The following is a 14,765-nucleotide window of genomic DNA, read 5'->3' as shown; positions in this document are numbered from 1 at the left end:
CCTCATGCACCACATTCTAGCTTCAGTGCCTTGCCTACTCTTCCCAGAAGAATCCAACCACACTTCTATGTCATGATATTTGCATCTGTTCTCTCTCTGTCTGGAAAACTCTTCCTCCAGATACTAACATGGCTTGCCCTCTTATTTAATTCAGGTACCAGACAAATGCAGCCACTTTAGAGAGGCACTTCCTGACTTTCTTATCCAATATAAAATATATCCTGTTCCTAGCCCCTACATCACCTCTACCCTTTTACTCTGATTTTTCTTCATAATACTTATCACTACTACTGTATATTACACATTTGTTCATTTGTTTTCTTATGCCCATTTTCTCACTAGCGTGTAACCTACATGTAGGCAAGGATTTAATTGCTGTTATCACCATCAACTTAGACATATGTGGCACAAGGTAGATGCTCTTTATTTCCTGGATGAATAAATGTATTTGATTGGGTACAAACAAAGCCATACAAATAAATACCGTTCAAACTACACTAATATTCAAAAAGTTCTCACCAAAAAAGGAGACTGTTTTGTTGCTCTAGTTTTTTCTTCCCTTTTTAAGAGGTAATGAGTGACAACTGGATGTCCATATGCCAAAGAATGAAGCTAGACCCCTTCCTTATACTACACACAAAAATTAACTCCAAATTGCTTGTAGAAATTGATGTAAAAGATAAAACTACAAAATTCTTAAAATAGATAAATCTTTGTTGTCCAAGCATGGTGGCTCATGCCTGTAATGCCAGCACTTTGGGAGGCTGAGGCGAGCAGATTGCTTGAGTCCAAGAGTTCGAGACCAGACAGGATGAAACACTATTTCTACTGAAAATACAAAAAAAAAAAAAAAAAAAAAAGGCTGGATGTGGTGGCACATGCCTGTAGTCTCAGCTACCTGGGAGGCTGAGGTGGGAGGATCACTTGAGCCAAGGAGGTCAAAGCTGCAGTGAGCCATGATTGTGCCACTGCACTATGGCCTGTGGGAGACCAGGATAAGACAAGAAAGAAAAGAAAAAGGAAAAGAAAAGAGAGAGAGAATGGGAAAGACAGGGAAATAAAAGGAAGGAAGGAGGGAAGGAAGGAAGGAAGGAAGGAAGGAAGGAAGGAAGGAAGGAAGGAAGGAAGGAAGGAAGGAAGGGAAGGAAGGAAGGAAGAGAAGGAAGGAAGGGAAGGAAAAGGAAGGAAGGAAGGAAGGAAGGAAGGAAGAGAGAGAGAAAGAAGGAAAGGAAGGAAGGAAGGAAGGAAAGAAAGAAAGATCTTTGTGACATTGGGTTGGGCAATACTTTCTTAGATGCAATACCAAAGGCATAAGTGATAAAAGAAAAAATAAAGTAGACTTCATCAAAATTTTAACCTTAGCTCTTCGAGAAACACCATCAAGAGAGCGAGAAGATAACCCACACATAATGGGAGAAATCATATCTTTGATAAGGGACTTATACCTAGAATACATAAAGAACACTTAAAACTCAACAATAAAAAAGCTAATAACCCAATTTTTAAATGGGCAAAGGATTTGAATAAACACTTCTCCAAACAAGATATACAAATGGTGTGTGAATTACCTCTCAATTCTTTAAAAAAGAGTAATGAGCCCTTTGTTGGGTTTGTTTCAGGAGCAGATTCTAAATTCATATCACCCTACATTGTTGATACTTAAACCACTTACAATGTTCTAGAGCTGTGGTGGTCCCAAAGTATGGTCCCCGAATCAGGGGTAACAGCATCCTCAGGAACTTGTTAGCAAACTCTCTGGCCCCACTCCAGACCGACTGTATCAGAAACTCTGGGCTGGGACCCAGCAGCATGTGTTTTAATAAGCCCTCCAGGAGATTCTGATGCTCACTATGTTATTAGATCCACTTCTCTGGGCGAGGAGGAGCATAAGGTCTCTTTCCTTAGAATAAGTCTGACTATACAAAATTCCTACCCATCTCCGCCCTCAGGACATTGGATGAGCCCTATTCTTTCTTTTTCAATAAGAGGCAGGGCTACTTTGCTCTTTTCCATTCTTCTTACTCCATGCATGCTCTGCATATGGCTACCCAATCCCAGCTTTCTGACTTTCTTTCTCCATATGGCCACCCTGGTAGAGATGATATTCCAATATTTAGGTTTGGGGAAGCTAGGAAATCCCACTTCTTATTCATGAGATCTTAGGCACATGGACAACTCAGTCTCTTACCAGAGGACATTGCATTGGCATGTTGGGTATATGATTCCCAATTTGTTATTGTCCTTTGGGTATACAGCTCCCTTGAAACTCTGTGGGGAAAAGAGGTGCTGTCAGGCCAGGATGGAGGCATTTCGAGTCCCTGCCTGAATGACTTCATAATAGCATCAAAACCACCCTCAACCTCTAACACCCACCAGCATGACATTTATCATATCTCCCAGGTTTATACCATGTTTACTTTGCTTACCAGACACCTACTCTTCTTAAATAAACCTAATTAATTCATTTACTCACACCTCCACCTACATGGTCAGTATGATCAGGGAGCAGTTGTGTACACAGTCCTCATGTGCTTATTGGGGGGGTCTGGGAAGTTGGCAGGCATAGGCAGTTGGTCTGTGGTTTCCGAGGGTCAGCAACAGAACCCTGTCGCCTTAGGCAGCATAGCTCCAGGCCTATCCCCCACAAGAAAGCAAGTCTCTTATTTAAGAGTGATTATAGGTCACCTGCCCTCACGAGGATCATACCTGGGGCAAACAAGTGACTTCTATCAGCCATGCTCAAGGTGTATGCATATGTGTGGATATAATACATCCAGAGACATGAAAATAAATCCCTCACTGGCTCCCTTTCTGCAACAGAAAACAGAAATAGAGAAAAACTTAACAACTGCAAGCTCAGAGCCAAGTTATCAGAAACCAAATTAAAGCTGTTGGGTATTTTTGTTGAAACATCTCTACCTCCGAAATCTAATTTCTTGCAACTTTCCATATAGGATCCTGTGTTGTATTATTTATAAGAAAATAATATTCTGCCCTCCCTTGACAGCATTTCCAGGCTGCAGAAACCACTGCAGCCATGAAGTAACAGAATAATTTTGGTAATGTTTCCATAGCTACCTTGCTTCGAAGTGAGGTTTATTCTGTTTTAAAGTCTGGTGACCTATTCGCAACCTTATTTGAAGTACTTTCAATCGAATCCCTCGTCTACCTGTTATTGTCTAATGTTCTTGTGATTTCTATATTTAAGGAGGCCTTCGATGCATAAATATATGGTAATCAGGCCTTACAGTTAGATATAACAATATGATGATTTTTTTTCTATTCTTTTCCGATGTGTATTCATCATGTCCCTCCCTTGCAACGCAGGGAACCCTTCCCGAGGATTTTGGAGGTAAAGGCTGTTTAAGGTACACTGGTGCCCTCTCGTGGCCACTCTGGCCTTGTGATTTCCTTCCCAGAAACCTCTTAGACAATTGATTTTGCAAGAGGTTAATGAGAAAGTATACCTCAAAATGCCATTGCTAATTGGCATGAGTGTCCTTGTGTCTGTGTCTTTTGCCCCCTGCAGGCATGAGGGTCTGTCTGAGAAGCAATGTAACCCTGAGGGACCCAGGCCTCTGCTCGTTCCTTCCAACGCAGGCTTCATTAATAAGAAATGGGGTTCAGGGGTTAGGCCTTAGGAAGTGACCTGGGACACACGTAAGGAAGATGACAGACTAAACAACTCTCAGAAAGACCCTGAAAGGAAAAAAATCCACAGAAAGAGAAGATGGGGTTTCACCTCAAGAGAGCACAGTTTATCAAGAAAGAGAGCAAGGAACAGGTAGTACCATATGCCTTTGTAACAGCTGAAAATATAAACCCCTGTGCTGGCTCAGAAAGCATGACAAAACAATCAGTAAAATCCTAATTAACTCACTGTGACTCATTTTTATTCAATAGACATAAGAGTGGGTGAATAATACATAGGCCCAGTATTGTCCAATAGAACTTTCTATGATGATGGAAATGTTCTGTATCGGTGCTGTGCTATACAGTAACCACCAGCTCCTTGAGCTATTGAGCACTTGGAATGTGAATAGTGAAACCGAGGAACTGGATTTTTAACTTTATTTCATTTTGGTTACTTTAAATAGCCACATGTGGTTAGTGGCTACCATACTGGACAGCCCAGGTCTAGGGGGACAGATAACTACAATATAAGCAGAATTCATAGTATAAGTAAGTACAAATAAAGTTCCATAGTGGAAGGGGGAAATAAGGATGATCAGAAAAGTTTCGAAAAACAGGAGGCATTTGAACTAGACCTTGAAGAACAGGTTGATCTTATTAGCAGAGATGATAAGGAGAGCATTCCAGGCATCAGAAATAGCATGCACAGAGGTGTGATGTGGGAAAACTTTAAGTAAATGTTGTAGAAACAGGTGTCGAGTGTCTCAATATGTGGCTGGATGTAACATGGGAAACATTGATTGAAAGCAAGGAATATGAAGCCTTTGACGCCTTGAAGGGTATTTTGGCTAAAATCAATGATCAGTAAAACCTGCAACAATCCCTCCACTGAAAGAGACTTGGAGGGGAAATGCGAGCCTGTTCTAATACGGGAGAGCCTGGGTTCCTAGCCAGGAGGCTAGGAACTCTGTAGTAGAAGCTACTGAAGCCTGTGTGTGGAGAAACTGGAGGGAGGAGGGCCTCAAGGCAGGATATGGAGGAAACCATTCCAACAGTTGGCCCCATGAGAGACAGGAGGGGCTTAACAAGGATAAGGACTGAGTGACTCCCATTTGGTCCCCCTTACCTCCTACACATGATGCATCAGCACCGTCATGCTGTTGTGACCCTAGTGGAACCAAATACCAGAGTCAGAGCAGTGTCACCCCCTATGACATGCCATTCAGCAATCCAAAAGTAATTTCAAAATAACTTGCATTCTTTCTTGAATTTCTCAAACACCTTTGGGCTGCCTCAGGTCATCCCCCAGCATCCTGAGGGCTGTGGCCCTCAAAGAAATTCTCTTTTTTCTCCCATCCACTCCCTTCATGCACCATAGCCACTCTCGCACATTTCCCCAAAGCTGCCCAGAAAACTCTTCCTGCATCACTAGGCCCTGAGTCCCCTATCCTTCCTCCCTCTCCCTTGCCTCTCACCTTCCCAGCTCTCTCTCCATCCCCCTGTCTCCATTTTCTGTCCCTCCAAATTCTGAGAAACAGTTCCCCTCGTTGTGTAGGGGAGAACAGGAAACAGGGCCCACAAACCGAAAACAATCTTTAGGTGTCAGGGAACAGTAAAAGCTGGGAATTTTTATAGAATCACCTGCCTCCCACCCCCAAAATAGGACTGTTTCATATATGAATGGATCTCCTACTTCAGTGTCTCCCCTCTCCTCCTCCTGCTTCTCTTTCGTCTCTTTCCACAGTAATTTCAAAGTAGAGTCCTTAGACCAGCAGCATTGCATCAGCTGGGAGCTCGTCAGAAATGCAAATTCTTGAGCCGCACTTCAACCTACTGAATTACGAGATCTGGGAAAAGGGCCCAGGAAACTGTTTAAATGTGGCCTCCAGGAGACATGGATTACATTAAACTTCAGAAATCACTGGTCTAACAGGCCGGGCATGGTGGCTCAGTCCTGTAATCCCAGCACTTTTGGAGGCCGAGGCAGGTAGATCACCTGAGGTCAGGAGTTCGAGACCAGGCCTGGCCAACATGGTGAAACTCTGTCTCTACTAAAAACACAAAAACTAGCCAGGCATGGTGGCAGGCACCTGTAATCCCAGCTACTTGAGAGGCCAAGGCAGGAGAATAGCTATCTTTTGCTTCTGGGGATGCTGTCATGTGAACTTGGCTGGGTCCATTTGCCCTTCTAATGTATCTTAGAACTAGGCAATGGGGAGTTTCCCAGGCAGAGACATGTCAACATTCACACCTAATCCTCTTCCCCACAGGAGTCCTCACTACACATCATGGCTCACAAGGAGAATGAGAGAATCAGGAGGAACATTGTGGAAGGAACACTGGGGGAGGCACACTGGGGTAAACACAAGCGATGGCCTCCAGAGGCGTCAGGCAGCTCTGGACTATGAATGAGGAGGAAAGCATGCCTAGGGACAAGATTTCTGTTTTCCATAAAGGAAGCAAAAGTGAAGACCATCTCCTAACACCCCCATGTCGGAGTCTATCTCACCCACACTGCAGCCTTGAAATGCCAGGAGCGAGAGGCTAAACTGCAGACACAGTCCCACTGGTAGCCCATTCTGTCACACAAAAAGCATATTAGAGGAGTGCACTTTCTAGTTCAGACTCTAAGCTGCATCTGAGGTGGAAGAGAAAGGGTCTGTAGACGTGGACATTATCATCTGCTTCTTCCTCCAAATTGTTCTTGTTTTTGTTTTGAGATGGAGTCTGGCTCTGTTGCCCAGGCTGGAGTGCAGTGGTACAATCTTGGCTCACTGCAATCTCCGCCACCTGAATTCAAGCAATTCTCCTGCCTGAGCCTCACAAGTAGCTGGGATTACAGGTGTGTGTCACCACGCCTGGCTAATTTTTGTATTTTTAGTAGAGACAAGGTTTCATCATGTTGGCCAGGCTGGTCTCAAACTCCTGACCTAAGGTGATCCGCCCACCTCAGCTTCCCAAAGTGCTGGGATTACAGGTGTGAGCCACTGTGCCTGGTCCTTTCCCCAACTAGTTAACTCAGCTAAGGATTTCTTCTGGGATAAAAATGAAGCCATACCTAACATCACTTTCTGCTTCTATATCCAGCCCCAGGGTCTCAGATTTATAACTCAATTACTAAACTCTGCTCCAGATTAACTGCTAGTCTGGCCTCCCTTTCTCTTAGAAATACTACCAGTCAGCAGGAAGAATTGGAGGGGTGAGCTTTCAAGATAGTATGAAGTCCAGTATTGTTATCCTGACTGAACCCTGCCCCTCTTGGTTCTCCTGCCCTGCCCCCCCCCCCCCCCCCCCCCCCGCAGGCTGCCTGCTGCAGGACTTATCGAGTAAGCACACAAGGCAGAGCATACCTCCTGATCACTGTTGAACATTTACAAACCCAGCCTGGAAACAGTAGCTGTGGCCCTCCTCACCACACATCCATTCCAGGCAGCAGGGCAGTCCTGCCCAGAGAAGTCTGTCTTTAATCACTGTGGGTCTTGAAAATCCTCACATAGAAGATGGCGTATCTCTGTTTTCTAGCCAGCCCATCCTTATATCATTTTTGACGTATTATATTTACATTATAAATCAGTTCTAGTACTTTCTACCTTTCTTATGATTTCTTCTGCCGTTCACAAGTTACTTTAGAAGTGTGCTTTTTAAATTCCAAAATGTACGAAAGCTGTCAGTCACATTGTTACAGATTTCTAAGTCAATTGTATTGCAATCAGAAAATATAGTCTGCCTGACAGTAAAGTTACGTGAGTTGGTATTTGACAGTTGCGAGTCACATGAGGTCAATTTTTGCATATACTAGATTAGGTTTATTGATTCTGTTGTTCAAATCTTCTATATCCTTTACTAAATCACTATGTATTTTAGCTATAAGATACTATTAAACTCTCTTGCCATTGTAGTTTTATCATGTTCTTATAATTCTGAAAATATGTGATTTATATAATTTGAGCCTATGTTATTAGGTGTATATAAGTTTAGAATTATTTCTTCCTAGTTAATTTTTTATCATTATATAGTGGCCCTGTAATAGTATGTTTTTCTTAAAATCTATTTTGGCTAGTTGTTTGCCTATTATAGTTTTTTAATTACTTTAATTCTTTTGCCATCCTTATGTTTTAGGTATGTCTTTTGTAAACAGATAAAGCTGAATTTTGACAACTGACAATGTCTTAAACAAGTTTGGTCCATTTACATGTATGGTGATTACTGATAGAGCTGAATTTATTTTTGTCATCTTATTTTGTACTTCTACTTATCCTACATTTTCTGTACGAAATTTTCTCCTCTCCTGCCTTTTATCAGATTGACTTTTATTTATTCTCTATTTCTCCTCTACTACTTTATAATTATTTTGTTCTTGCTATTTCTTTTTTAAATTTTAAAAAGGATACTTAAAGTCTAAAACTAATCAATCTCTAGCCTCATCTCAAACAATACAGAGATCTAAAAATTCTCTAATTAGGATTGCCTCTAGTATTTTACATGTTAAAGTTGGCCAGTATTTCAGATCCTCTTGGTTTTATCCTCAAATACAGTGAGTATTATTATTGTTCTATATAGCTGTTGCCTGTTTAGATTTAGTCAATGCTTACCTACCATTCCTTCTTATTTTTTATACCTCCCTTTTGGAATTTTCTTCCTTAAGTTCTTCTACTTATAGTTCTTTCATCAAAGATCCATTAGTGGTAATTAGTTTAACATTTTTTGACTGTAAGTATCTATTTTGCCCTCATTGATATATTATAATTATCTGGACAAACAATTATAAATAAACATTTAGTATCTTTTAGCATTTTTATTATGGTAAAATATATGTAATATTTACCATTTTAACCATTTTAAGTGCACAATTCAGTGGCATGAAGTACATTTGCAAAGTTGTATAACTGCTACTATATCTATTTCCAGAATTTTTCATCATTACAAACAGAAACTCTGTACTCATTAAACAATGACTTCCCCCTTCTTTCTTTCTCCCAGTCCCTGGTAACCTCTATATTACTGTCTGTCTGTATGAATTTGACTGTTGTATTTCATTTCATATAAGTGGAATAATATAATATTTCTCCTTTTATGTCTGGTTTATTTAACTTAGAATAATTTTTCAAGGTTCATTCATGTTATAGCATGTATTAGAATTTCAATTCTTTTTATTGCTGAATATTTCAATTTAAATATATAGAGAGACATACACACACAAATATGAATATATATAACATTTTATTTATCCATTTATCTGTTGATGGACACTTGGGTTGTTTCTCAGCATTGTGTTCTGGCTTATATTGCAATGGTTGAGAACTCTGTTGTCACTCTAATTATTATTCTTATGTAGATAAAGTCTATTGTCTATGGTTGCTTTCATGATGCTTTCCTTTCTTTGATGTTCTACATTTTCATGTGCCTAGGTGTGAATTTTCCATTTTGTTTATTTTTCTCAAGACTCAAGCTTCCAGAATTAGAAGAGTCTGGTCTTTCATCAACACTAGAAAAAAATTTCACCATTACCTCTTCAAATATTATTTTTCTGTAATTCCTTTTATTTTAATCTCTCTCAATCTCTCTCTCTCTCTCTGTTTCTGGAGGTGTGTGTGTCTTAGGTTCTCTTTCATGTTTTCTATGTCTTAATTTCTCTGTACTTCAATTCAGTTCGTCAACGTTCTCTTCAGTCCTAATTTGTTGTTTAACCCATCCATTAAGTTTTTAATTTCAATAACTGTAGTGTTATCATTTCCAGAAAGTGTATTTAGTTGTCTTTGATTTCTATGTTTCTAACAGTGTTTCATAAATTTCTCATGTTTTATGGCCTTTTTTACATCTTTAATCATAATCATCTAGGAATTCATTCAACAAACATTTATTGGGAACCTAGAATGTACCAGTTACTATGGGCATTGAAAAGTGTATAAGATATTATTTCAAGGAGGTATGAGTTTAGTGAGGGACAAAACACAGTACATAAATTATAACACAATGTGTAAGGACTAGATAGGTATTTGGCTAGGGCACTATGGGAAAATAGAGAATCTCACTAAACACAAAAAGATCAGAAAAACTTTCCAAAAGTATATGAGTCCTGGACTAATTCCCAAAACTTAGGAGAGATTAGTTAGGTGAGCAAATCGTGGGAGGAGAAACAGCATGAGCAAAGATAAGAAGGTGAATATATGCATAAAGAGTGCCCAGAACCACTCTGGATCATGTGTCTGGATCTGAAAGTTCTGGGGCTGGATGGGGGGATGGGGCTTGAGGGATGGCCAGAGGTAAGAAATGGAAAATAGAAGTATGATCATGCCCCAGGTCATGGAAACCCTGGTAAACCCTGGTGAGAAGCTCAGATAGTATCAGATACACAATGGAGAACAAGAGTAAGCAAGGAGTTGCAGAGGAGCATGTGGCCCCCATAACTGAAAAATCCCAAAGAAATGCCAGTGTTAGATGAAGTTGCTGTTGAGTTAGATCATATAGAATGGTCCTGTCTGCTCCAGGAAGTAACATAAATGTGTCAATAGATTAGGGAGCACATACCCTGATTAAAGACAAATTAATTATCAAAGATAGATAGATAAATAGATGATAGATACCATCAAATGGACACCAGGCTGGCCAAACAAACCACTTGCTGGCTCTGGCCTAGACCATTTCCAATTAGTGTGTGTTCAGCAGTGACTGAACCCCAACTGCTAAATTTTCCAGAACTTAACTTTTGTAGTGTCTGTAGTGTCTTTTGTAAACAGATAAAGCTGAATTTTGACAACTGACAATGTCTTAAACAAGTTTGGTCCATTTACACGTATGGTGATTACTGACAGAGCTGAATTTATTTTTGTCATCTTATTTTGTACTTCTACTTATCCTACGTTTTCTGTGCAAAATTTTCTCCTCTCCTGCCTTTTATCAGATTTACTTTTATTTATTCTCTGTTTCCCCTCTACTACTTTTATTAAGAACGACTGTTCTCTGGATACCCAAATTCAGCCTTGTGTCTAGTGCCATCTTAAAGTGAATATCGAGGGAAAGTTGAGGGAAGAGAATGCCATGTGACCTCAGAAACCCAGGTGAAGTTAGGGTATAGGGGGAACAACCCTACAGGGTTGGCTGTCAATGGTTCCTGAAGAGTCCACCCACTCTCCCAAAAGCTTTGGCCAAGAACGACATCCTGAGGTATGGCTTTGTGGGTGCACATCAGGGGCCTAGGAATTCTTGGAAGATCTTAGGCACTGGAAATGTCACCATGTCCATTGCTTACTAGACAAAACTGCAGACACAGTCTCCCATGTCTGGAGCTTGAAGGAAATCTTAACAAAAGTAGCCAACACTTACTAGTACTTTCCATGGGCCAGACTCTGTTCTATAACCTTCACATGCATTATCTCATTATTTTTTCACAATATTCCAATGAGTTAGGTACTTTTATTATTCCCACTTTACAAACAAGAGAACTAGATCACACAAAGGTTAAGTAACTTGCCCAAGATCACACAAGGAAGTGACTGAGCCAAGATTCTAGCCTAAGCAATCTGACTCCACAGCCTGTGCTTTTAACTTCTATGCTATACTGACTCCCAAGAGTTTAAAATTGTTACCATGGACACTGCTATGAAGGAAAAATGGTAACATCTGTCACAGTATTCATTGGTCTTCATCTGTACCATACCAGAAGGTACATCTCCCTTCTACAGAAAAGTTACACCTAAACCCTCTACATTCTGTTGTATGAAACCAAGAGAAGCCAGGCTTATCCTGGCCATGGATTCTCTGGAGAACACCCCCAGGGACGTTCATCAGTGGGGATGTCTCCAGACATGGGAGACTGTGTCTGCAGTTTTGTCTAGTAAGCAATGGACATGGTGCCATTTCCAGTGCCTAAGATCTTCTAAGAATTCCTAGGCCCCTGAAGAGCACCCACAAGGCCATACCTTAGGGTGCCCTGTTCTTGGCCAAAGCTTTTGGTAGAGTGGGTGGACCCTTCAGGAGCCATTGACAGCCAACCCTATACCCCAACTTCACCTGGGTTTCTGAGGTCACATGGTATTCTCTTCCCTCAACTTTCCCTCATCAGTTCATCAGTAGGGCTGAACATCCCTGGGAAGGTTCTCCAGAGAATCCATGGCCAGGATCACCTTTTCTCCCACTACCACTCAGTATATTCTCAAAGCTATGGCAATGTCATCATTCATTGGCCTGTGAATATGGAGAGCTATGATGGGCAAAGTACTGTTGAATTCTTATGTTTGACTGATTTTAAAACTATGGCAGTTCTGATTGAAATCTTGGTTTACTAAGCTTGAAGGAGTGACAAAACACCACATCCTATATGAAATTAGAGCTTTGTATTTGTCCTTCCTTCATCATCAAGGTGTCCACTTCAAATTACTTCTCTCCACTCTTTTCATTTCTATGACTTCCTCCTTTTTCCCAACTTCCCTCCTTTCCTTCCATTATTCTCCTCTTCCATTTTTCCCCCATTGTCTTAGTCAATTACGTTGCTATAAAGGAACACCTGAGCTGGATAGTTTATAAAGAAAAGAACTTCATGTGGCTCACAGTTCTGCAGGTTACACAAGAAGCATAGTACCAGCTCTTGCATCTGATGAGGGCCTCAGGCTGCTTCCACTCATGGCAGAAGGTGAAGGGGAACTGACCTGTGCAGATCACATGGCAAGAGAGGAAACAAGAGAGAGAGAGAGAAGGTGCCAGTTTCTTTTTAACAACCAGCTGTCTCAGGGAAAATATAGAGCAAGAACTCATTCGATTTCCACCAGGGAGGGCATTAATCTACTCATGAAGGCTCCCCACCATGACCCGAACACCCCCCATTAGACCCCACCTCCCACATTGGGGATCAAATTTCAGCATGAGGTTTGGAGGAATCAAATATCCAAACCATAGCACACACTTTCATATGTTTCCCATGGGAGAGAAAGCCCACAACATTAGCTAACTTGCAGTGGAAAGAGAATCAAACTTGGAGTAGAACTCCTTAGATTGAAATGTCAACTCTCTAGGCTTCATTTCTTTGTTTATAAGATGAATATAAGAACTTTTTTCTCAGAATTCATAAATATTTACTTAATAGCTACAGTGCATTGAGCGCTGCACTAGGCGTTGAGGATACATCAGTGATGGGCAATACAGATGGTCCCAAACTTATGATGGTTCAACTTAAGATTTTTTGACTTTAGAATGGTTTATTAGGATACACCTATCGTAATTAGAGGAGCATCTGCAATTATATGCCAACAATTGTGAGAGGTGCTAAGGAAGATCATACACAGTGCTATCACAGCATATCATGAGGGTCCGTCCTTCTAAGAGAGGGCTTAGAACTACCACAGTAAAATAAACTAAAGTATATGAAAGAACTTTGTAAACTGTAAAATAATACAGAAATGTAAAGTATCATACTTTATATTCTGATCTATTTCTCCTCTCTCTCTTTTCCTCATTTCTTTACCTTTCCTTCTTTCATTTATTGGCACCCCAGGGTCAACTCAAGATTCTCAAACAAAGATTCATAATTACAAGATAGTTATATAATCAGAAAAACTCCCAGTAAATATTCAGGGGGAATGGGATGGAATGTATGGTATGGAAATAGAGATGAACCTTCAAAGATTCTTTAAATAAAGTTAACATTTATTCTTTAAATAAAGTTAGCATCTATTGAGTATCCATGTCTGCCAAATGCAGTGTTAGGCACGGAAGGTACAATGAAGCTCGCATCTGGAAACAGTTGAGCACACGGTACAATGTGTAAGTGCTTTGACTGGCAGAGAAGGAAGAGGGTGTGCAAAGCACAGAGGGAGGCTTCAAAACCAGCCTGCAGTGTCAGAAGCAGCTTTACAGAGGGCACAAGGTCAAAGCTGAGTCCAGAGGACAAGTAGGAGTTATCCAGTCGGTCAAACGGAGGGAAATCCATACCACCTCAAAGCAGCAACATAAAAATAGCCATGGAGCAGTAAAGGACTTTAGAGGAATACAAGGAGAGCATTTCAAATAGTCCAAGGACCAGAGCTTCCTCTCTCTCCTAGAAAAGCCACAGAGGAAGAACACAAGATGGCAGTGGTGTGATGGGATTGCATGAAGCAGTGAGGCCTTGATGCATCAGACAAAAACTACAACTCACAATAGAAGTTGGCAAGAAATGGGTACCCCCTTGCCCACAGGGGGCTTGTGAAATGGAGGACAAAGCAGCAATATGTATCAAAAGCCAAAAAATGTTCCTGCTCCTTGGCCTAGTAATTCAGTCTTTAGAAATGTAGCCTAGGTAAAGATTTTCATACAAGGATGTCTAAGATGGCATTATTTTCCAATGGTGAGGAGCTAGAAACAAGCCAAAGTCCAACACTGAAGTCATAGTTAAATGAACTATGGTACAGTAAATTAGCAGATGACCAATTGCAATCATGCTCTTGAATAGCATTTAATGATGAAGAAAATACTTGTAATATTAAGTACAAAAAATAGGATCTGAAACTACATAGACAGTATGGTTCATATTTTATTTAAAACTTATCTATAGATATATGTACATGTGTATATGTATGTAAAGAAAAAAGACTGGAAGGAAAATAAAATGTTGGCAGTGGTGGAATTACATGCAGTTTTTATGTTATTCTTTAAGCTTTTTCTAATTTCCAAGTTTATAATATTCTATCCTGAATTTATAATGAACATTATAAAAGAAAACGTTAACAGTCTATATCTAAGAAATTAGATCAAAGTTGATTTGTTAAATTCTTTATGCTTTCCAAAATATTTTCCCAAATTTCATGCTATTGCTCTTTTATCTTTTTTTTTTTTTTTTTTTTTTTTTTTGGAGACAGAGTCTCACTCTATCGCCCAGGCTGGAGTGCAGTGGGGCGATCTCAGCTCACTGCAACCTCCACCTCCTGGGCTCAAGCAACCCTCCCACCTCAGCCTCTGGAGTAGCTGGGACCACAGGCAAGTACCACCATGCTTGGCTAATTTTTTGTATTTTTGTTAGAGATAGGGTTTCGCCGTGTTGCCCAGGCTGGCTATTACTGTTTTTTAAAAGAAACCAATGAAGAATCTTTTTTAATAGGAACCCAGAATGCTTAGAGAACAAGCTGCTATTTTAGGGATTAGTGATTAAGATACCTGCTGAG

Source organism: Chlorocebus sabaeus, chromosome 15 (genome assembly GCF_047675955.1).
Source record: "Chlorocebus sabaeus isolate Y175 chromosome 15, mChlSab1.0.hap1, whole genome shotgun sequence".
Taxonomy (NCBI): domain Eukaryota; kingdom Metazoa; phylum Chordata; class Mammalia; order Primates; family Cercopithecidae; genus Chlorocebus; species Chlorocebus sabaeus.
Note: the sequence above shows the minus strand (reverse complement) of the source record.